General features: G+C 39.7%; 1 long non-coding RNA gene across 1 annotated transcript in view; it reads right to left on the bottom strand.

Moving 5' to 3' along the window:
• Nucleotides 1-3,745: 3,745 nt before the first annotated feature.
• The window catches only part of LOC119536734, a 46,527-nt gene continuing 25,188 nt past the window's right edge, over nucleotides 3,746-25,084 (bottom strand). The window contains exons 2-3 of the long non-coding RNA XR_005217406.1: nucleotides 6,103-6,195; nucleotides 3,746-5,434 (exon numbers count right to left, since the gene is read on the bottom strand). This is a non-coding gene — a long non-coding RNA (uncharacterized LOC119536734). The remainder of the gene's footprint in view (nucleotides 5,435-6,102; nucleotides 6,196-25,084) is intronic.

Here is a 25,084-nt window from a genome sequence, read left to right as displayed (position 1 = left end):
CTTGCCTCCATGGTTTCTATTGAGAAATCCACACATAGTCTTATCAAGCTTCCTTTGTATGTAATGGATCGCTTTTCTCTTGCTGCTTTCAGGATTCTCTTTTTATCTTTGACGTTTGATAATCTGATTATTAAGTGTCTTGGCGTAGGCCTATTCAGATCTATTCTGTTTGGGGTACGCTGCGCTTCTTGGATCCATAATTTTATGTCTTTCATCAGAGATGGGAATTTTTCATTGATTATTTCCTCCATTATTGCTTTTGCCCCTTTTCCCTTCTCTTCTCCTTCTGGGACACCAATGACACATACATTCCTGCATTTCATTCTGTCCCTAAGTTCCTGGAGACATTGCTCATATTTTTCCATTCTCTTCTCTATCTGTTCTTTTGTGTGTAGACTTTCAGGTGCCTTGTTCTCCAGTTCCTGAGTGTTTTTTTCCACCTCTTGAGATCTGCTGTTGTATGTTTCCATTGTGTCTTTCATCTCTTGTGTTGCCTTTCATTTCCATAGATTCCGCCAGTTGTTTTTTCAAACTTTCAATTTCTACCTTATGTATGCCCAGTGTTTTCATTATAAGCTTCATCTCTTTTGGCATATCTTCCCTAAACTTTTTTAATTGATTTAGCATTAGTTGTTTAAATTCCTATATCTCGGTTGAAGTGTAAAGTCTGTTCCTTTGACTGGGCCATAACTTCGTTTTTCTTAATGTAGGTTGTTGTTTTCTGTTGTCTAGGCATCTGATTTCCTTGGTTACCCCAATCAGGTTTTCCCAGAACAGAATGGGCTGAGGTCTCAGAAGGAGGCCTGAGAAAGTGTCTTAGAAGATTCGTACACCCTGTGAAACCTCAAGTCACTGTGCTTTTCTGCCCAGCAGGTGGCTCCTGTCAGCCTGTAGCTCCCAACTGGTATAAGGAGGTGTGGCCCTTGGCTGTTTTCCCCCAGGCTCTAGGGTCTGGTTCTGAATGGAAGGAATGTAGTAGAGCTTGGCACCACCTTCTTCCTCATAGGGAAAATACACTCCCTAGAGAGAGGTCATTTACATTTGAATAGTTTCTCTGCTATCTCCACTCTTGTCTGGGTCAGAGCACTGGGAACTGAAAATGGCTAGGGCTTTCTCCACTGAACTGAAAAAGGGACAAAAATCCCCTCTTCAGGGGCAGTTCACAGCCACTCTCAGTTTCACCCATTGGCCAAAGGCAGCACCTGGTCCTCTGGGCTCCCCCACCCTCCCAGAGAGGTCCTCCAGCTCTCCAAGGTCAGTCATCACCAAAAGCCTCTGTCTACTTGTTAGGGATTCATAGCTTGTGTTGAGAAGTCCATGCTTGTTAATTAAAACTTCCAGTTGGAGCTCAGCTGAGCTATATTCACTTGCTGGGAGAGTGCTGCTCTCTAGCATCGCAACACTTTGCAGTTCGGGCCATGGAGGGAGGGGGCTCTTTGTGTGGGTCTGCAGTTTTCACTTACAGATTTTATGCTGTGATCTCAGGCATTCCTCCCAATTCAGGTTGGTGTATGATGAGTGGACAGTCACATTTGTTGCCCCCCCCCCACAGTTATTCCAGATTATTTACTAGTTGTTCCTGGTTGTTTATTAGTTGTTCCAGGGGGACAAAGTAGTTTCTACTCCTCTCTATGCTGCCATCTTCTTCTGTCAGCCCTTTCTTTTTTAATCCCCCAATTTAGACATAAATGTCATTTTTTAACTTCATTTTTATTTTATTTTACTTAAGAAAACATAGAAATGATGCCTTGAATTTACATGTATATATTTAGCAGTAGAGACATTTTATAATTTTTATGACATTTATATAAGGATAATATTTTAAGTTTATAGAAGAAAATGGAAACAAATCAAAATTAATTAATGGAATTTTGTGACTCAGAAGTAAAATTTTAAAAACTACTGTTCTAGTTTGCTAATGCTGTAGAATGCAAAACACCAGAGATGGATTGGCTTTTATAAAAAGGGGGTTTGTTTGGCTACACAGTTACAGTCTTAAGGCCATAAAGTGTCCAAGGTAACACATCAGCAATCGGGTACCTTCACTGGAGGATGGCCAATGGCGTCCGGAAAACCTCTGTTAGCTGGGAAGGCACGTGGCTGGTGTCTGCTCCAAGGTTCTGGTTTCAAAATGGCTTTCTCCCAGGATGTTCCTCTCTAGGCTGCAGTTCCTCAAAAATGTCACTCTTAGTTGCACTTGGGATATTTGTCCTCTCTCAGCTTCTCTGGAGCAAGAGTCTGCTTTCAACGGCCATCTTCAAACTCTCATCTGCAGCTCCTGTGCTTTCTTCAAAGTGTCCCTCTTGGCTGTAGCTCCTCTTCAAAACATCACTCACAGCTGCACTGAGTTCCTTCTCTTTGAGTCAGCTCATTTATATATGGCTGTACTGATCAAGGCCCACCCTGAATGGGTGGGACCATGCCTCCATGGGAATATCTCATCAGAGTCATCACCCACAGCTGGGTGGGGCACATTCCAAGCAAATCTAATCAGCACCAAAACGTCTGCCCCACAAGACTGCATCAAAGATAATGGCGTATGGGGGACACAATACATTCAAACTGGCACAACTACTTCTCTTGATATTCAGTGCAATACTATGTCTGTTGGATCATAATACTTTTCATAAATAGTATTTGTTTTTCAATACCTCAAGTTGCTTTTTATATTTTAAAAACCCAATCTATTTTTATGGTGGTAGCATATATATGTCAAATATATATATATTATGTTATGTTATGTCATATATATTGCCTTTTAACCATTTTTATGTGTACATTTCAGTGGCATTAATTACATTCACAATTTGGTGCTACCATCACCTCCATCAACTACGAAAACTTTTTCATCATCCCAAATAGAAAATCAGTCTCATTAAACAATAACTCCCCACTCCCCCTTCCCCCCTTATAACCCCTAATCTACTTTGTCTCTATGAATTTGCTTATTCTAGGTATTTCATATTAGTGGAACCATATAACATTTGTCCTTATGTGCTTTGCTTATTTCACTCAGCATAATGTTTTCAGGGTTCTTATATATGTTACAGCATGTGTAAGAACTTCATTCCTTTTTATGATGGAATAATATTCCACTGTATGTATATATATACCACATTTTGTCTATCCATTCATGTTGATGGACACTTCAGTGGTTTCTACCTGAAACCCAAACCTTTAACGATACCATTTTTTTATTAATTTTTTGTTAGAGAAGTTACAGGTTTACAGAAATATCATGCATAAAATATATAAAATACAGAATTCCCATATACCACCCTATATATGACCTAAAATTTCCCCTTTTAACCACATTCATATCCATAATTCAGTGCTGTTAATTACATTCACAATGTTGTGCTACCATCACCATCATCCATTACCAAAACTTTACATTCAACCCAAATAGAAATTCTCTACAATTTAAGCATTAACTCTCCATTCCCTTCCCCCAGCCCAGCCCCTGGTAACCTGTATGCCAAATTCTGACTGTCTGAGTTTGCTTATTCTAATTATTTCATATAACTGAGATCATACAATACTTGTCCTTTTGTGTCCGACTTATTTCATGATGTCTTCAAGGTTCATCCATGTTTTCACTGGAATCAGAACTTCATTCCTTTTTAAAGCTATTTGAATAATATTCTATTGTATGTATATGCCACATTTTGGTTATCCATTCATTGGTTGATGGACACTTGTGTTACTTCCATCTTTTGGCAATTGTGAATAATGTTGCTATGAACATTGGTGTGCAAATATCTGTTCGACTTACTGCTTTCAATCCTTTCGGGTATATACCTAGTAGTGGGATTGTCAGGTCATATGGTAATTCTAGACTGAGCAGACATAAATGTTATTTTACATCATCAGTGTTTGCTTAGATTTACTCTCACATTTACCATTTTATTTACTTGACCTTTCACTTTGCATCTCAGATATTCTTTCTAGAACAGTTTCCTTCTGTTGACATATACTTTTTAACGTGTTGTTCAAAAGAACTTTCTACAATTGTGGAAATATTCTATATCTGCACTGTTCAATATGGTAGCCACTAGTCATGTATGGCTATTAAGCACTTGAAATGTGATGATTTGACTGAGTTACTGAACTTTTAATTTTATTTTATTTTAATTAATTTAAATAGTCACATGTGGCTAGTGTCTACCATATTGGACAGTGGAACTTTAGGCTTTCCTTTAGTTAGAGTCTTTTGATGATCTATTTTCTGAGTTTTATTTATCTGAACATGTATTTATTTCACCCTTGTTCTTGAAAGATAATTTCTCCGGAAAGACAATTCTAGGTTGACATTATTTTCTTACAACTATTTGAAGATATTATGCCATTATCTTCCAGCTTTTACTTTTCCTCTAGATTAGTCAGCTGTCGGTCTAATTTTTGTCCCCCTTTTGCTTAGGTAATGTATCTGTTCTGTCTGGCTCTTCTGAATGTTTGGGTGTCTGTGTGTCTGGTGTTCTTTTGTTCTGCCTACCAGTAAGCAGCGCAGTGTTGCTCATGTCCTCTGGCCCACCAGACTCATGGGTCTCCTTCCTGTCTACGCATCAGGGAAATGTTGGCTATTTCTTCTGATCAGCTCCTTACTAGGGAGTTCCCACAGCAGAGCACTTGGCCCCTGGTGAGCTGCCTCTGTGGTGAACAACTTTTTGGTTTGCTCAGAACTGAGAAGTTTCCCAGACTTCAGGGATTTAATCGATAAAAGTAGAACAGTCCTGGACAAAGTGGTAGATTGGTCCCCCTGCCTGCCTCCCCTCTTCATACCACAGTCCTCCCCCTCCTGGAACACATGTGCTTCTTGGGGAGACTGATTAAGCAGAAGGCCAGGCACAGACACTGTTCCTAAGATCCCTCATTCCTGGATTTCCAGGCCCTCACGTTCAGGCAGACTCACTTAGCCATACTTTTCTCTCTTGGCAATTCTCTCTCAGGAACCCTATTGTTTCTCTCCTGTCTAGCTCCTTCCAGGAAGCTCTAGTTATCTTCAAGAGAGCTGATCTGCACATGTCTGCATCTTGGAGTTTCCAAGTCATTTTCTTTCCCACAGGGTTCCTGGGATCCACGCATGTTAATGGATGTGGCTGGGCTCCCACTGTACAGTCCTGGAATGCTCTATGGCAAAAGTTCTCTGAACATTCTGAGAGTTGGAGGGTGGCTTGGCACAGAGCATAGTGATAACCTCTAGGGGGCAGTGTTGCCTAACTCCACAAGCCACCCAACCAGCATCTCATCCTGGGTCCATCCTGAAGGGTGTTATTTATTACAGTACTTGTGTTACAGACTTTATTTTCTTTTTTTGCTCCCTTCTTCTCTTCCCTTAGGTTTTTCAGTGAAGTTTCTTTTGAATAATCCCAACATATTTCAACTGAGTTATGGAGGAAGTATATAAAGGACTTTTTTTTCCTCAAGCTTCATCCTAGAAAACAGAGAGCATTGTTATACCTCTGGAGACTGGTGAGTTCTATATCTCTGGAGGTGGTACTGTGGACTCAAGAAAAAATAGAACAGAGGAGAATTAAGTTTATTTTTTTTTCATTTTCTAGCAAGCTAATACATGGATAGTAAAAACCGCAGCTATCCCAAAGAATACTTAGAACCTCAACTTTCAGAACAATGACTCCAGACTCAAAATTAATTAGAAAACTAAACAACACTCATGGCAGTAATAATCAGTTCTGGTCACTGAACAACAAGTGACCCCAGCTGAGAAGCATAAAAAGCTTGAAAATTTACCCTCAAAGTTCTCTGGTCCATCAATTTGATGCATGCAATCACCAGTACATTCATGGTTAGCAATGCCCAGAAAAGGCCAGCTGTAAAACATGTTTCAAAGTTCCCTGAAAGGGATGGTATCCTACCATTATTTTGACTTTTCATCAGTGGAATCTGGGTTGGACAAAAGTACAGTAGAGACATCCTCTTCTGGGAGGATGAAGTAGACATATTTTCCCTATTCTTCCTACTAAGTATACCTAAAAATCCTGGACATTATATATAAAACAAACAGAAACAGACTGAAAAGTGGAGAGAAGGCAAATTATCTAGAGATCTACTCAAGGAAAAACAAATCAGCTAGGGACCTACCCAAGGAACAACATGGTGCTAAGTTTCCTGGGTTTTCTCCTTACTTCATATATCACAGACTTGTAGCTGAGGAATCCAGCAACCTGGAAATGCCTACAGGTGCAAGAAAAAAAATGAGCTCCAACAAAAACATGCTCTGTCTAGCCAAAGAGCTAGAAAGGGGGTTAGCCTAGAAAGACAGAAAACTTAGACAATAAACACTCTAATCCAGCCAAACACCAAAAACCTGTGGTGAGCCCCATATATGCCAGCAAAGGCTGAGTACAGTCCTTAGATTTCCACCCTCTTGAAGCTGTAATACCCAAAGGTGGTATCAGAGAAGATCAAGTAGGGAGCCCCGCCCCTTCAGGAGAAACCTTATTGGAAACCTGAACTTCCATCTCCACCCAGAAATAATCAGGTGCCCCTCTCTCTCCTGGCTGGGGTGGTATCAGAGGAGGCCTGGTGGAGAGTCAGGACTTTTACCCTCACCAGCTGTAACATGGGCAGTATCAGTGGAGATTGAGGGGAAGTAGGGCAGGACTAGAAAATTCCACCTAATCCAGGAGTTTCCCCTGCCTGCAGTAGTCAACACAGGTCAAGTAAGGAACCCGGTCTTCCTCCACCTGGCAGCAACAAGGCAGTACCTCTCCTTCCTCTGCTAGAGTGGTGTTAAAAAATAAATTAATCAATTAAATGGGAAGTTCAAATAAAATCTGGAGTCTCATAATACAAAAATGTTCAGGTTTCATAGAAAATCATTTGTCATACCAAAAACCAGAAATATATCAAACTGAATGAAAAAAAAAAAAGGTTGTCTGATAAGAGACTCGTATCTAAAATATATAATGAAAAGAAATACCAAGTAACATCACCAAGATGGTGGAGTGAGATGCTCCGGGATTCCAATCCCCCAGAGAATTTTTTAACAGCAAACAAAAACTCACACAACCATCTTTTTCAGAGCTCCAGAAAAGAGTCAGAGTTGCAGTAACTAGGAAAGCACCAAATCAAGAAAAAGCAACTTAAAACCAGTGGGAAAATCGCTTGTGCCCCACTGGTGTTTATGGCGGCAGTATTCATGATTTGCAATAGATAGAGGTGACCTAAGGGTATATCTATCGATGAACAGAATGGTGAACTGTGGTGTATGCATACAATAGAAAACTGAAATAAGAAGGAATGAAGTTGTGAGTCATGAAACTAGTTGAATGGATTTTGAGGACAGCATTTTGAGTGACGTACACCAGAAACGAAAAGAGAAACATTATAACCCCTCATCTAATATGGACTAACTATAATGTGCAAACTCTGAGAATTGAATCTTAGAGGAAAGGTTATCAGGGGACGGCTTAATCTAAAGGTCCACAGATTGTAAGCTCTCACGGCAGTCACATCTATTTCTGAGTTTAATGGTTATCCTTAAATTCTGAGATGCTGAGCTCTTCATGTATAACCTGGTCAGTCTCTGGAACAGTATCAGTGTGACACCTGAAACTCAGAGCTAGAGCTCAGCAGCTATAAATGTCAGTATTACCTCATATGGCAACTGGTTAAAAAAAAAAAAAGCTGAAAAAGAGTTCAGACTTCAATTAGAGATATTAATGAAGCAGACCTGATTAGGACTAAGGCAAATCAGGGCAAACAGTAAAGGACGATACTGACTGTTTTAAAACTTCAACTTCTGTGTGAGACCAAGGGAAGAGATGTTTCTTTGGTACAGGAACTGTATTTTCTGTAGCACACTGAATAATTTAATTTTTATGGTCAGTTTCTTTGAACACCATAAGTACATGGAGCTTTGAATGGGAAGTGAGATCTGGTGGGTTTGTACAGGTTGGGGTGAAACCCCAATACATTCCAAAGTGATTTGGGCAGAGAATAAAATGTATTTGCGGGATCCCCTGATGAACTGGGGCATAATGCAGAAATGTTGGACTTCCCCACCTGGGTTATTACTGATATTCTCACAAACATTGAGGACTACCAATTTGGTAGGCTGAGACCTCAATCTGGGGGCTTTTCCTTATGAGGCTTGTTACTGCAAGGGAGAGGCTAAGCCTACTTATAATTGTGCCTAAGACTCTCCCCCAGAGAACCTCCTTGTTGCTCAGATGTGTCCTGTCTCTCTCTAAGCCTACTCAGCAGGTAAACTCACTGCCCTCCCCACTATGTGGGACATGATTCCCAGAGATGTAAATCTCCCTGGCACTGTCTAACATGACTCCCAGGGATGAGCCTGGACCTGGCATCAAGGGATCGAGAAAATCTTCTTGACCAAAAGGGGGAAGAGGGGTGAAACAAAATAAGGTTTCAGTGGCTGAGAGATTTCAAATGGAGTCAAGAGGTCACTCTGGAGAATATTCTTATGTGCTATATAGATATCCTTTTTTAGTTTTTAGTATTGGAATGGCTAGAGGGAAATACCTGAAGCTGTCAAATTGCAACCCAGTGGCCTTGATTCTTGGAGATGACTGTATAACTATGTGGCTTACATGGTGTGATTGTATGGTTGTAAAAATCTTGTGGCGCACATTCCCTTTATCCACTGTATGGCCAAATGAAATGGGGACAAAAATTAAATGAGAAATAGTGTAGGATGGGAGGGATGGAATGTTTTAGGTGTTCTTTTTTACTTTTATTTTTATTATTTTTTTTTTTGAAGTAAGGAAAATGTTCAAAAATTGATTCTGGTGATGAATGCACAACTATATGACAGTACTGTGAATAACTGATTGTACACTGTAGATAATGGTAGGGTATGCAAATATATCTCAATAGAACTGTATTTAAAAAAAAAAAAAAAGAACTCCTTGGAGCCATTTTTTTAAAAGTCACTTGTGCCCTTTTTCAGGTCCTTCCCCAACCCCTTCCTGGGCTCAGTATACAGCCTGCCCATGCTCCTAGTGCAGCTCCCTGGTCCCAGTTCCAGTTCTGGAGGGATCAGAGTAACTCCTGAGCACATACATGTCTGTGCCAATCTGTCTTGTGGCAGCCTGAAGGATGGAGTCAGGCCACTCATCACAGGCTTGCTATCCTAGAGCTTGCACTGTGCATGAAGGTAGCTGGCAGGGCAGCTGGAATGCTGTGGAAGAGCTGGAGCAAATGAGTACTGGCTCTAGGACAGGCAGTGCAGCACCCAGGACCTGGAAGAGAGACTATTTCCTGCAGGAAAAGGGTGGTTCACATCTGTGTGGACAGGGGAATTCCTAAGGCCACATGTTACAAGCCCAGGACAAGACACATACACAGAAAAGACCAGGAAGAACCTTACACTTTTGCCTCAGGCTGTTCCTCAAATGCATTGTGTGATGGATTGAATTGTGTACCCAAATTTGGACATGTTCTTGGTCTTGGTTCACATTCTGGTTAGTGTGGGACCACTGTAAATAAGATGTCTTCAAGCTGTTACTTCAGTTAAGGTGTGGCCCAACTGAACCTGGTTGGGTTTTAATATAGATTACTGGAGTCCTTCATAAGATGAGTGAAAGTCAAATGGAGAGAGAAGCCACAGGGAGCAGCCAGAGCTGGAAGTCAACAGAACCTGGAGGAGAAGGAGAAGACATCTCCATGTACATTACCAGGTAATGGAAAAGCCAAGGAACTCCAAAGATTGCCAGCCAGCCAGAAGATACCGAACTTGGGAGGAAGCAAGCCTTGTGGCCTCTGAAACTGTTCATCAATAAATTCATGTGATTAGGCCAACCCAATGTAAGGTATTTGTTTTAGCAGCTAGGAAACTAAAACACATTGTTAGGCAGCCTAAACTCTGAAGGACAGTACTCCCACAAGCTAATCTGTAAAGACTGGAAAAGGTATTATTTTTATTTTTATTTTTGTTACCTCCTTGCATTCACGGAAACCCCTGTCATAACAATAGCTGGAGACAAGTTTAAGGAACAGATACCTCAGTGACTTCATTCCAGAGATAACACAATGTTGTAGTTTGCTAATGCTGCCAGAATGCAAAACACCAGAAATGGATCAGCTTTTATAAAGGGGGTTTATTTGGTTACAAAGGTACAGTCTTAAGGCCATAAAGTATCCAAGGTAGGACATCAACAATCGGGTACCTTCACTGGAGGATGGCCAATGGTGTCTGGAAAACCTCTGTTAGCTGGGAAGGCACATGGCTGGCGTCTGCTCCAGAGTTCTGGTTTCAAAATGGCTTTCTCCCAGGACATTCCTCTCTAGGCTGCAGTTCCTCAAAAATGTCACTCTTAGTTGCTCTTGGGGTGTTTGTCCTCTCTTAGCTTCTCTGGAGCAAAAGTCTGCTTTCAACGGCCATCTTCAAACTGTCTCTCATCTGCAGTTCCTCTCTCAGCTACTGTGCATTCTTCAAAGTGTCCCTCTTGGCTGTAGCAAGCTCGCTCCTTCTGTCTGTGCTTATATAGTGCTCCAGTAAACTAATCAAGGCCCATGCTGAATGGGTGGGGCCACACCTCCATGGAAACTATCCAATCAGAGTCATCACCCACAGTTGGGTGGGTTGCATCTTCATGGAAACACTCAAAGAATTACAATCTAATTAACACTGCTACATCTGCCCACACAAGATTACATCAAGGATAATGGTGTTTTGGGGGACAGAATATGTTCAAAAATATTAAAAATAATTAAAAATATTAAAATGTTCAGTGTGCAACAGAAGATTACCAGGCATGCAAAGAAAGAGGAAATGACAGCCCATGAAAAGGAACAAGAGAAAGCATTAGAAACCATAATGAGGAACACCACCAGATTTTGGATATACCAGACAAAGATTTTCAAAAATTGTTTTACATATGCTCAAAAAACTAAAGGAAATTATGTTCAAAGGATTAAAGGAAATTAGGGAAACAATATATGAACAAAAAGAGAATTTCAGTAAAGAGAAACCATAAAAAGGAACCAAATATAAATACTGGAGATGAAGCCCATAGTAATTGAAATTTAAAATTCCCTAGAAGGGTTCAACAACACATTGGAGCTGGCAGAAGAAAGAATCAGTAAACTTGAAGATAAGACAATTGAAATCATCCAGTTTGAGAAGAAAAAAGAGAAAAGAATGAAGAAAAGTGAAGAGAACCGGAGGAACCTGTGAGGCATCATCAAATATACCAATATATGCATTATGGGAGTCCCAGAAAAAGAAAGAGAGAAAAGACAAAAGGAATATTAAAATAAACAATGGCTGAAAACTTCTCAAATTTAACAAAAGACATGAATATACACATCTAAGAATCTCTTCAAAACCCAAACAGGGTACACTAAGATAGACCCACAATTAGACACATAATATACAGACTGTCAAATGCCAAAGACAAAGAGATAATCCTGAGAGTCACAAGAAAGAAGCAGTACATCAAATCCTGGGAGGATCTGTCCCAGGAATACAAGGATGGCTCAAAACAAGAAAATCAATTAATTTAATACACCATATTAACAAATCGAATGGGAAACATCACACGATCATCTCAATTAATGCAGAAAAGGCATTTGACAAAATCCAGCATCCTTTCTTGTTAAAAACACTTGAAAGATAGGAATACAAGGAAATTTCCTCAACATGATAAAGGGCATATACAAAAAACACACAGCTAACATCGTACACAATGGTGATAGACTGATAGCTTTCCTTCTAAGATCTGGAATAAGACAAGGATGCCCACTGTCACTAGTGTTATTTAGCATTGTGCTGGAAGTTCTAGCTAGAGCAACTAGGCAAGAAAAAGAAATAAAAGGCATCCAAACTGGAAAGGAAGAAGTAAAACTTCTACTATTTGCAGATTATATGATCCTATATATAGAAAGTCCCAAAAAATCTACAACAAAGCTACCACAGCTAATAAACAAATTCAGCAAAGGCAGAATACAAGATCAACATGCAAAAATCAGTAGTGTTTCTACATACTAGTAATAAGCAATCTGGAGAGGCGGGGCAAGATGGCAGACTGGTGAGCTGTATGTTTTAGTTACTCCTCCAGGAAAGTAGGTGGAAAGCCAGGAACTGCGTGGACTGGACACCACAGAGCAATCTGTCTTTGGGCATACTTCATACAACACTCATGAAAATGTCGAACTGCTGAGATCAGCGAAATCTGTAAGTTTTTGCGGCCAGGGGAGACGCGCCCCTCCCTGCCAGGCTCAGTCCCGTGGGAGGAGGGGCTGTCAGCTCCGGGAAGGAGAAGGGAGAACTGCAGTGGCAGCCCTTATCGGAAACTCATTCTACTGATCCAAACTCCAACCATAGATAGACTGAGACCAGACACCAGAGAATCTCAGAGCAGCCAGCCCAGCAGAGAGGAGACAGGCATAGAAAAAAACAAACAACACGAAAAACTCCAAAATAAAAGCAGAGGATTTTTGGAGTTCTGGTGAACACAGAAAGGGGAAGGGCGGAGCTCAGGCCTTGAGGCGCATATACAAATCCCGAAGAAAAGCTGATCTCTCTGCCCTGTGGACCTTTCCTTAATGGCCCTGGTTGCTTTGTCTATTAGCATTTCAATAACCCATTAGATCTCTGAGGAGGGCCCTTTTTTTTTTTTTTTTTTTAATCCTTTTTTCTTTTTCTAAAACAATTACTCTAAGAAGCCCAATACAGAAAGCTTTAAAGACTTTCAATTTCGGCACGTCAAGTCAAGAGCAGAACTAAGAGAGCTCTGAGACAAAAGGCAATAATCCAGTGGCTGAGAAAATTCACTAAACACCACAACTTCCCAAGAAAAGGGGGGTGTCCGCTCACAGCCACAATCCTGGTGGACAGGAAACACTCCTGCCCGTCACCAGCCCCAAAGCCCAGAGCTGCCCCAGACAACCCAGTGTGACGGAAGTGCTTCAAATAACAGGCACACACCACAAAACTGGGCGTGGACATTAGCCTTCCCTGCAACCTCAGCTGATTGTCCCAGACTTGGGAAGGTGGAGCAGTGTGAATTAACAAAGCCCCACTCAGCCATCATTTGAGCAGACTGGGAGCCTCCCTACACAGCCCAGCAGCCCAGAATTGCCCTGGGGGGACGGCACTCACCTGTGACATAGCACAGTCATCCCTCAACAGAGGACCCGGGGTGCACAACCTGGAAGAGGGGCCCACTTGCAAGTCTCAGGAGCCATACGCCAATACCAAGGACTTGTGGGTCAGTGGCAGAGACAAACTGTGGCAGGACTGAACTGAAGGATTAGACTATTGCAGCAGCTTTAAAACTCTAGGATCACCAGGGAGATTTGATTGTTAGGGCCACCCCCCCTCCCCGACTGCCCAGAAACACGCCCCACATACAGGGCAGGCAACACCAACTACACACGCAAGCTTGGTACACCAATTGGGCCCCACAAGACTCACTCCCCCACTCACCAAAAAGGCTAAGCAGGGGAGAACTGGCTTGTGGAGAACAGGTGGCTCGTGGACGCCACCTGCTGGTTAGTTAGAGAAAGTGTACTCCATGAAGCTGTAGATCTGATAAATTAGAGATAAGGACTTCAATAGGTCTACAAACCCTAAAAGAACCCTATCAAGTTCAGCAAATGCCACGAGGCCAAAAACAACAGAAAATTATAAAGCATATGAAAAAACCAGACGATATGGATAACCCAAGCCCAAGCACCCAAATCAAAAGACCAGAAGAGACACAGCACCTAGAGCAGCTACTCAAAGAACTAAAGATGAACAATGAGACCATAATACGGGATATAAAGGAAATCAAGAAGACTCTAGAAGAGCATAAAGAAGACATTGCAAGACTAAATAAAAAAATGGATGATCTTATGGAAATTAAAGAAACTGTTGACCAAATTAAAAAGACTCTGGACACTCATAGTACAAGACTAGAGGAAGTTGAACAACGAATCAGTGACCTGGAAGATGACAGAATGGAAAATGAAAGCATAAAAGAAAGAATGGGGAAAAAAATTGAAAAAATCGAAATGGACCTCAGGGATATGATAGATAATATGAAACGTCCAAATATAAGACTCATTGGTGTCCCAGAAGGGGAAGAAAAGGGTAAAGGTCTAGGAAGAGTATTCAAAGAAATTGTTGGGGAAAACTTCCCAAATCTTCTAAACAACATAAAAACACAAATCATAAATGCTCAGCGAACCCCAAATAGAATAAATCCAAATAAACCCACTCCGAGACATATACTGATCACACTGTCAAACACAGAAGAGAAGGAGCAAGTTCTGAAAGCAGCAAGAGAAAAGCAATTCACCACATACAAAGGAAACAGCATAAGACTAAGTAGTGACTACTCAGCAGCCACCATGGAGGCGAGAAGGCAGTGGCACGATATATTTAAAATTCTGAGTGAGAAAAATTTCCAGCCAAGAATACTTTATCCAGCAAAGCTCTCCTTCAAATTTGAGGGAGAGCTTAAACTTTTCACAGACAAACAAATGCTGAGAGAATTTGCTAACAAGAGACCTGCCCTACTGGAGATACTAAAGGGAGCCCTACAGACAGAGAAACAAAGACAGGACAGAGAGACTTCGAGAAAGGTTCAGTACTAAAGAGATTCGGTATGGGTACAATAAAGGATATTAATAGAGAGAGGGAAAAATATGGCAAACATAAACCAAAGGATAAGATGGCCGATTCAAGAAATGCCTTCACGGTTATAACGTTGAATGTAAATGGATTAAACTCCCCAATTAAAAGATATAGATTCGCAGAATGGATCAAAAAAAAATGAACCATCAATATGTTGCATACAAGAGACTCATCTTAGACACAGGGACACAAAGAAACTGAAAGTGAAAGGATGGAAAAAAATATTTCATGCAAGCTACAGCCAAAAGAAAGCAGGTGTAGCAATATTAATCTCAGATAAAATAGACTTCAAATGCAGGGATGTTTTGAGAGACAAAGAAGGCCACTACATACTAATAAAAGGGGCAATGCAGCAAGAAGAAATAAGAATCGTAAATGTCTATGCACCCAATCAAGTGCCACAAAATACATGAGAGAAACACTGGCAAAACTAAAGGAAGCAATTGATGTTTCCACAATAATTGTGGGAGACTTCAACACATCACTCTCTCCTATAGATAGATCAACCAGACAGAAGACCAATAAGGTAATTGAAAACCTAAACAATCTGATAAACGAATTAGATTTAACAGACATCTACAGGACATTACATCCCAAATCACCAGGATACACATACTTTTCTAGTGCTCACGGAACTTTCTCCAGAATAGATCATATGCTGGGACATAAAACAAGCCTCAATAAATTTAAAAAGATTGAAATTATTCAAAGCACATTCTCTGACCACAATGGAATACAATTAGAAGTCAATAACCATCAGAGACTTAGAAAATTCACAAATACCTGGAGGTTAAACAACACACTCCTAAACAATCAGTGGGTTAAAGAAGAAATAGCAAGAGAAATTGCTAAATATATAGAGACGAATGAAAATGAGAACACAACATACCAAAATCTATGGGATGCAGCAAAAGCAGTGCTAAGGGGGAAATTTATAGCACTAAACGCATATATTAAAAAGGAAGAAAGAGCCAAAATCAAAGAACTAATGGATCAACTGAAGAAGCTAGAAAATGAACAGCAAACCAATCCTAAACCAAGTAGAAGAAAAGAAATAACAAGGATTAAAGCAGAAATAAATGACATAGAGAACAAAAAAACAATAGAGAGGATAAATATCACCAAAAGTTGGTTCTTTGAGAAGATCAACAAGATTGACAAGCCCCTAGCTAGACTGACAAAATCAAAAAGAGAGAAGACCCATATAAACAAAATAATGAATGAAAAAGGTGACATAACTGCAGATCCTGAAGAAATTAAAAAAATTATAAGAGGATATTATGAACAACTGTATGGCAACAAACTGGACAATGTAGAGGAAATGGACAATTTCCTGGAAACATATGAACAACCTAGACTGACCAGAGAAGAAATAGAAGACCTCAACCAACCCATCACAAGCAAAGAGATCCAATCAGTCATCAAAAGTCTTCCCACAAATAAATGCCCAGGGCCAGATGGCTTCACAGGGGAATTCTACCAAACTTTCCAGAAAGAACTGACACCAATCTTACTCAAACTCTTTCAAAACATTGAAGAAAAGGGAACACTACCTAACTCATTTTATGAAGCTAACATCAATCTAATACCAAAACCAGGCAAAGATGCTACAAAAAAGGAAAACTACCGGCCAATCTCCCTAATGAATATAGATGCAAAAATCCTCAACAAAATACTTGCAAATCGAATCCAAAGACACATTAAAAAAATCATACACCATGACCAAGTGGGGTTCATTCCAGGCATGCAAGGATGGTTCAACATAAGAAAAACAATCAATGTATTACAACACATTAAAAACTCGAAAGGGAAAAATCAATTGATCATCTCAATAGATGCTGAAAAAGCATTTGACAAAATCCAACATCCCTTTTTGATAAAAACACTTCAAAAGGTAGAAATTGAAGGAAACTTCCTCAACATGATGAAGAGCATATATGAAAAACCCACAGCCAGCATAGTACTCAATGGTGAGAGACTGAAAGCCTTCCCTCTAAGATCAGGAACAAGACAAGGATGCCCGCTGTCACCACTGTTATTCAACATTGTGCTGGAAATGCTAGCCAGGGCAATCCGGCAAGACAAAGAAATAAAAGGCATCCAAACTGGAAAAGAAGAAGTAAAACTCTCATTGTTTGCAGATGATATGATCTTATATCTAGAAAACCCTGAGAAATCGACGATACAGCTACTAGAGCTAATAAACAAATTTAGCAAAGTAGCGGGATACAAGATTAATGCACATAAGTCAGTAATGTTTCTATATGCTAGAAATGAACAAACTGAAGAGACACTCAAGAAAAAGATACCATTTTCAATAGCAACTAAAAAAATCAAGTACCTCGGAATAAACTTAACCAAAGATGTAAAAGACCTATACAAAGAAAACTACATAACTCTACTAAAAGAAATAGAAGGGGACCTTAAAAGATGGAAAAATATTCCATGTTCATGGATAGGAAGGCTAAATGTCATTAAGATGTCAATTCTACCCAAACTCATCTACAGATTCAATGCAATCCCAATCAAAATTCCAACAACCTACTTTGCAGACTTGGAAAAGCTAGTTATCAAATTTATTTGGAAAGGGAAGATGCCTCGAATTGCTAAAGACACTCTAAAACAGAAAAACAAAGTGGGAGGACTTACACTCCCTGACTTTGAAGCTTATTATAAAGCCACAGTTGCCAAAACAGCATGGTACTGGCACAAAGATAGACATATAGATCAATGGAATTGAATTGAGAATTCAGAGATAGACCCTCAGATCTATGGCCGACTGATCTTTGATAAGGCCCCCAAAGTCACTGAACTGAGCCATAATGGTCTTTTCAACAAATGGGGCTGGGAGAGTTGGATATCCATATCCAAAAGAATGAAAGAGGACCCCTACCTCACCCCCTACACAAAAATTAACTCAAAATGGACCAAAGATCTCAATATAAAAGAAAGTACCATAAAACTCCTAGAAGATAATGTAGGAAAACATCTTCAAGACCTTGTATTAGGCGGCCACTTCCTAGACTTTACACCCAAAGCACAAGCAACAAAAGAGAAAATAGATAAATGGGAACTCCTCAAGCTTAGAAGTTTCTGCACCTCAAAGGAATTTCTCAAAAAGGTAAAGAGGCAGCCAACTCAATGGGAAAAAATTTTTGGAAACCATGTATCTGACAAAAGACTGATATCTTGCATATACAAAGAAATCCTACAACTCAATGACAATAGTACAGACAGCCCAATTATAAAATGGGCAAAAGATATGAAAAGACAGTTCTCTGAAGAGGAAATACAAATGGCCAAGAAACACATGAAAAAATGTTCAGCTTCACTAGCTATTAGAGAGATGCAAATTAAAACCACAATGAGATACCATCTAACACCAGTTAGAATGGCTGCCATTAAACAAACAGGAAACTACAAATGCTGGAGGGGATGTGGAGAAATTGGAACTCTTATTCATTGTTGGTGGGACTGTATAATGGTTCAGCCATTCTGGAAGTCAGTCTGGCTGTTCCTTAGAAAACTAGATATAGAGCTACCATTCGATCCAGCGATTGTACTTCTCGGTATATACCCGGAAGATCGGAAAGCAGTGACACGAACAGACATCTGCACGCCAATGTTCATAGCAGCATTATTCACAATTGCCAAGAGATGGAAACAACCCAAATGTCCTTCAACAGATGAGTGGATAAATAAAATGTGGTATATACACACGATGGAATACTACGCGGCAGTAAGAAGGAACGATCTCGTGAAACATATGACAACATGGATGAACCTTGAAGACATAATGCTGAGCGAAATAAGCCAGGTACAAAAAGAGAAATATTATATGCTACCACTAATGTGAACTTTGAAAAATGTAAAACAAATGGTTTATAATGTAGAATGTAGGGGAACTAGCAGTAGAGAGCAATTAAGGAAGGGGGAACAATAATCCAAGAAGAACAGATAAGCTATTTAACGTTCTGGGGATGCCCAGAAATGACTATGGTCTGCTAAATTCTGATGGATATAGTAGGAACAAGTTCACAGAAATGTTGCTATATTATGTAACTTTCTTGGGGTAAAGTAGGAACATGTTGGAAGTTAAGCAGTTATCTTAGGTTAGTTGTCTTTTTCTTACTCCCTTGTTATGGTCTCTTTGAAATGTTCTTTTATTGTATGTTTGTTTTCTTTTTAACCTTTTTTTCATACAGTTGATTTAAAAAAGAAGGGAAAGTTAAAAAAAAAAAGAAAGAAAGAAAGAAAGAAAGAAAAACAAGGGAAAAAAAAAAAGATGTAGTGCCCCCTTGAGGAGCCTGTGGAGAGTGCAGGGGTATTCGCCTAACCCACCTCCATGGTTGCTAACATGACCACAGACATAGGGGACTGATGGTTTGATGGGTTGAGCCCTCTACCATAAGTTTTACCCTTGGGAAGACGGTTGCTGCAAAGGAGAGGCTAGGCCTCCCTATATTTGTGCCTAAGAGTCTCCTCCTGAATGCCTCTTTGTTGCTCAGATGTGGCCCTCTCTCTCTGGCTAAGCCAACTTGAAAGGTGAAATCACTGCCCTCCCCCCTACGTGGGATCAGACACCCAGGGGAGTGAATCTCCCTGGCAACGTAGAATATGACTCCCGGGGAGGAATGTAGACCTGGCATCGTGGGACGGAGAACATCTTCTTGACCAAAAGGGGGATGTGAAAGGAAATGAAATAAGCTTCAGTGGCAGAGAGATTCCAAAACGAGCCGAGACGTCACTCTGGAGGGCACTCTTACGCACACTTTAGACAACCCTTTTTAGGTTCTAAAGAATTGGGGTAGCTGGTGGTGGATACCTGAAGCTATCAAACTACAACCCAGAACCCATGAATCTCGAAGACAGTTGTATAAAAATGTAGCTTATGAGGGGTGACAATGGGATTGGGAAAGCCATAAGGACCACACTCCACTTTGTCTAGTTTATGGATGGATGAGTAGAAAAATAGGGGAAGAAAACAAACAGACAAAGGTACCCAGTGTTCTTGTTTACTTCAATTGCTCTTTTTCACTCTAATTATTATTCTTGTTATTTTTGTGTGTGTGCTAATGAAGGTGTCAGGGATTGATTTGGGTGATGAAGGTACCACTATGTAATGGTACTGTAAACAATCGAAAGTACGATTTGTTTTGTATGACTGCGTGGTATGTGAATATATCTCAATAAAATGATGATTAAAAAAAAAATAAGCAATCTGAGGAGGAAATGAAAAAAATCCATTTATGATAGCAACTAAAAGAATCAAATATCTAGGAGTAAATTTAATCAAGGATGTAAAGGACTTGCACACAGAAGACTACAAAACATTGCTAAAAGAAATCAAAGCTCTAAATAAATGGAAGGACATTCTGTGTTTATGGATTGGAAGACTAAAAGTCGTTAAGATGTCAATTCTACCCAAAATGATTTACAGATTCAACACAATTCCAATCAAAATTCCAACAGCCTACTTTGAAGATATGGAAAAGCCAATTATCAAATTTATTTGGAAGGGTAAGAGGCCCCAAATAGCCAAAAACATCTTGACGTAGAAAAACAAATTTGGAGGATTCACATTTCCTGACTTTAAAGCATATTACAAAGTTACAGTGGTCAAAACAGCATGGTACTGGCATAAAGATAGACATATTGATCAATGGAACTCAATTGAGAGTTTGGAAATGGACCCGCACATTTATGGCCAATTGATCTTTGACAAGGACAGAATAGTCTCTTCAGCAAATGGTGCCGCGAGAACTGGGTATCCATATCCAAATGGATGAAGGAGTACCTCTACCTCACTACTTATACAAAAATTAACTCAAAATGGATCAAAGACCTAAACATAAGAGCCAAGGCCATAAAACCCCTGGGAAAAAATGTAGGGAAGCATCTTCAAGATCTTGTGATAGGCCATGGTTTCTTAGACCTCACACCTAAAGCACAAACAACAAAAGCAAAAAACAGATAAAAATAGATAATAAGACCTCCTCAAAATTAAAAACTTTTGTGCTTCAACAGACTTTGTCAAGAAAGTAAAAAGGCAGCCTACTCAATAGGAGAAAATATTTGAAAACCACATATCTGATAAGGGTTTAATATCCAGAAAATATAAAGAAATCCTACAACTCAACAATAATAAGACAAACAACCAAATTTTAAAATGGGCAAAAGACTTGAATAGACATTTTTCCAAAGAGGAAATATAAATGGCTAAAAAACACATGAAAAGATGCTTAACAACACTAGCTATTAGGGAAAGGCAAATCAAAACCACAAGATATCATTTCACACCTACTAGAATGGCCCCTATTAAAAAACAGTCTTCCCTGGTGGTCTAGTGGCTAAGATTAGGCGCTTTCAACACTGAAGCCCAAGTTTGATTCCCGGTCAAGGAATACTTGCACTTCTGGGTTTGGTGGACAGCTGATGTTTCTGTGTTGGTTTTCTCACATTTCCCCAAGATTGGTGGGGAAATGGCATTGACACTAATCCTAAAATTGGAACTTTATGCAAACATATCTCAATAAAAATGCATTTTAAAGAAAAAAAAAAAAAAAAAACAGAAAACTATAAGTGTTAGAAAGTGTTTTGGTTTGCTAAACCTGCCAGAATGCAATACACCAGAAATGGACTGGCTTTTAACAATGGGGATTTATTAGCTTACAAGTTTACAATCCTCAGGCTGAGAAAACGTCCAACTCAAGGGATCAACAGGACAATACCTGGACTCTGAAGACAGGCTGCTGGCATCTAGGACATCTCTGTCTCATGGGAAGGCACAGGGCAGCAACTGCTGGTCATTTGCTCCCAGACTTTGTTTCTTTCAGCTTCTGGTTACAGTGGCTTCCTCTCTGAGCTTCTGTGGGTCCTCTCTTAGCTTCTCCAGGGCTTTTCTCTAAACTTCTCTATGTATTGTATCCTCTTACACAGGACTCCAGGGGGAGGATTAAGACCCATTTTAAATGAGGTGAGTCACATCTCAATTAAAATAACCTAATCAAAAGGTCCCACCTACAATAGGTCTGCACCCATAGGAATGGATTAAAAGAACATTGCCTTTTCTGGGGGTACATAACAGCTTCAAACTACCACAGAGAGGATATGGAGAAATAGGAACACTTACTCACTGCTGGTGGGAATGTAAAATAGTACAGCTGCTGTGGAAGGCAGTTTAGTGGTTCCTCGGGAAGCTAAGTATAGAATCGCCATATGATCCAGCAATCCTGCTACTTGGTATATACACAGAAAAACTGAAAGCGGGACTCAAACGGATATTTGCACACCAATATTCATAGTGGCATCATTCACAATTGCCAAAAGATGGAAGCAGTCCAAGTGTCTATCAACCAATGAATGGATAAACAAAATGTGGTATATACATATGTCCTAGTTTGCTAATGCTGCAGAATGCAAAACACCAGAGATGGATAGGCTTTTATAAAACAGGGGTTTATTTCACTACACAGTTACAGTCTTAAGGCCACAAAGTGTCCAAGGCAACACATCAGCAACCGGGCACCTTCACCAGAGGATGGCCAATGGCGTCCGGAAAACCTCTGTTAGCTGGGAAGGCAGCCGGTGTCTGCTCCAAAGCTCCGGCCTCAAAACGGCTTTCTCCCAGGACGTTCCTCTCTAGCAAGCTTGCTCCTCTTCAAAACATCACTCCCAGCCGCACTCAGTTTTCTCTCTGTGAGTCAGCTCATTTATATAGCTCCACCGATCAAGGCCCACCCTGAATGGGCGGGGCCACGCCTCCATGGGAACATCTCATCAGAATCATTACACACAGCTGGGTGGGGCACATTCCAAGCAACTCCAACCAGCACAAAACTTCTGCCCCACAAAACTACAAAGATAATGGCATTTGGGGGACACAATACATTCAAACCGGCACAACATATGATGGAATATTATTCAGCTGTAAGAAGGAATGAAGTCCTGAAGCATGCCACAATATGGATTAACCTTGAGAACATTATATTGAGTGAAATAAGCCAGACACAAAAGGATAAAAATCATATGATCTCACTGATACAAAATAATTATAACAAGCAAACTCATGGAATTAGAACCTAGAATACTGGTTATCAGGGGATAGAATGGGGATAGAGAATGAGGAACTGATGCTTAGTTTGTACAGAGTTTCCATTTAGGTTGACTGTAATTGTTTGGAAATGTATAGTGGTGATGGTAGTACATTATTGTGAGTATAATTAACAGCGCTGAATTACGTTTGTGAATGTGGTTGAAAGGGGAAGTTTTGGGTCGTATATGTTACTAGAAGGAAAGTTAGAAGGTAAAACGTGGGACTGTATAACACAGTGAACCCTACTGTAGATGATGGACTGTAATTAATGGTACAAATATAAGAATGTTCTTTCATGAATTATAACAAATGTACAGCACTATTATAAGGTGTTAATAATAAGGTAGTATATAGAAAAAATACACCTAATGTAAACTATGGACTATAGTTAGTAATATTTTAATATTCTTTCATTTATTTGTAACAAAGGTTCCACACTAATGCAGTATGTCAACAATAGGAGGTATATGGAAACACTATTTTTTGCATGACTTTTCTGTATACCTACAATTTCTCGAACTTAAAAAAAAAAAGTAATTTAAAAAAAAAACATTATGCTAGGTGAAAGAAACCAGACACAAGGTAGTACATAGTGTATGATTCCATTTATACAAAATGCAAATTAAAAAATCTATAAAGACAGAATTAGATTAGTGGTTATGTAAGACTGGAGAAGGATAGAGGGATTGAGAGGTGACTGCTAAGGGACATGGGGATTTTATTTCTGGAGTAATGAAAATGTTCTAAAATTGTGGTGATGAGTGTACAACTCTGTAATTATACTAAAACTCACTGATTGTACTCTGGATGGACTGTATGGTATGTGAATATATCTCAGTAAAACTGCTTTAAAAAAAGAAAATCAACCAATGTAATACACCACATTAATAAAATGAAGGGAAAAAAGCACATGATCATCTCAACTGTCACACAAAAAAAGGCATTTGACAAAACCCAGCATCCTTTCTTGATAAAAAAAATCAGAAAACTAGGAAAAGAAAGGAACTCCCTCAACATGATAAAGGGCATGTATGAAAAACCCACAGCTGACATCATACTCAACAATGAAAGACAAAAATTTATGCCATAAGATCAGAAATAAGACAGAGATGTCCATTGTCACCACTACTATTCAACATTGTACTGGAAGTTCTTGTCAGAGCAATTAGGCAAGAAAAAGAAATAAAAGGTATCCCAACAGGAAAGGAAGAAATAAAACTATCCCTGTCACAGACAACATGTTCCCTGATAGAGAAAATCCTGAAGAATCTACAAGAAAGCTACTATAATTCAGCAAAGTGGTAGGGTACAAGATAAACCACAAAAATCAGTGTTCCAGTTTGCTAAAGCTGCCAAAAATACAATATACAAGAAGTGGATTGGCTTTTATAATGGGGGTTTATTGGTTCACAAATTTACAGTTGTAAGGCCATGAAAATGTCCCAATTAAGGCATCAAGAGATAGATACCTTCTCTGAGGGAAGGCCGATGGCATCCACGGTTCCTCTGTCACATGGGAAGGCATATGGTGACATCTGCTAATCCTTTTTCTCCTGGGTTCTGGATTCAAAATGGTTTCCTCAAAAATGTCTCTGGGCTTCTGTGTTAGCCTCTCTCTCTCAGCTCCTGTGCATCCTTGCTTGTCTCTCCCAGGGCATTTCTCTCTAAGCATCTAGGGGTCCTCTCTTAGCTTCTCCAGGGCAAACTCTGGGCTTCATCTCTTAGCTTAGCATGTCCAAACGTCTTTCTGTCTGCTTCTCCAAGCATCTGGGTGTGTTGGCTTTGAGCTCTATCTCTCTCTCTGAGCTCTCTTAAGGATTCCAGTAAACTAATTAAGACCCACCTTGAATGGGTGGGGTCACATCTCCATGAAAACAACCTAATCAAAAAATCCTACCCACACTAGGTCTGCTCCACAAGAGTGGATTTAAAGAATATAGTCTTTTATGGTGTACATAACAGATTCAAACCAGCACACTACACATCAGCATTGAACAAGCCAAAAAGGAAAAAAAAAAAGAAAATCCTTTTATAATACCAATGAAAAAAATCTAAAATTAAACTAAACCAAGGATATAAATGTCTACATGGAACTACAAATTGTTACTGAAAGGAAGTAAATAAGTTCTAAATAAATGGAAAGATAACCCATGTTCATGTATTGGAAGACTTAATATAATTAAGATGTCAATGCCACCCAAAGCAATTTATATACTCTATGCAATCCCAATCAAAATTCTAACAGTCTTCTTTACAGAAATGGAAAAGCTAGTTGTCAATCATCATAGAAAGGCAACAGGCCCTAAACAGCCAAAATTGTCTTGAAAAAGAACAAAGTTGGAGGACTCACACTTCCCAATTTCAAAAGTTATTACAAA

Source organism: Choloepus didactylus, chromosome 1 (genome assembly GCF_015220235.1).
Source record: "Choloepus didactylus isolate mChoDid1 chromosome 1, mChoDid1.pri, whole genome shotgun sequence".
Taxonomy (NCBI): Eukaryota; Metazoa; Chordata; class Mammalia; order Pilosa; family Megalonychidae; genus Choloepus; species Choloepus didactylus.
This window is presented reverse-complemented; position numbering and strand designations above follow the sequence as displayed.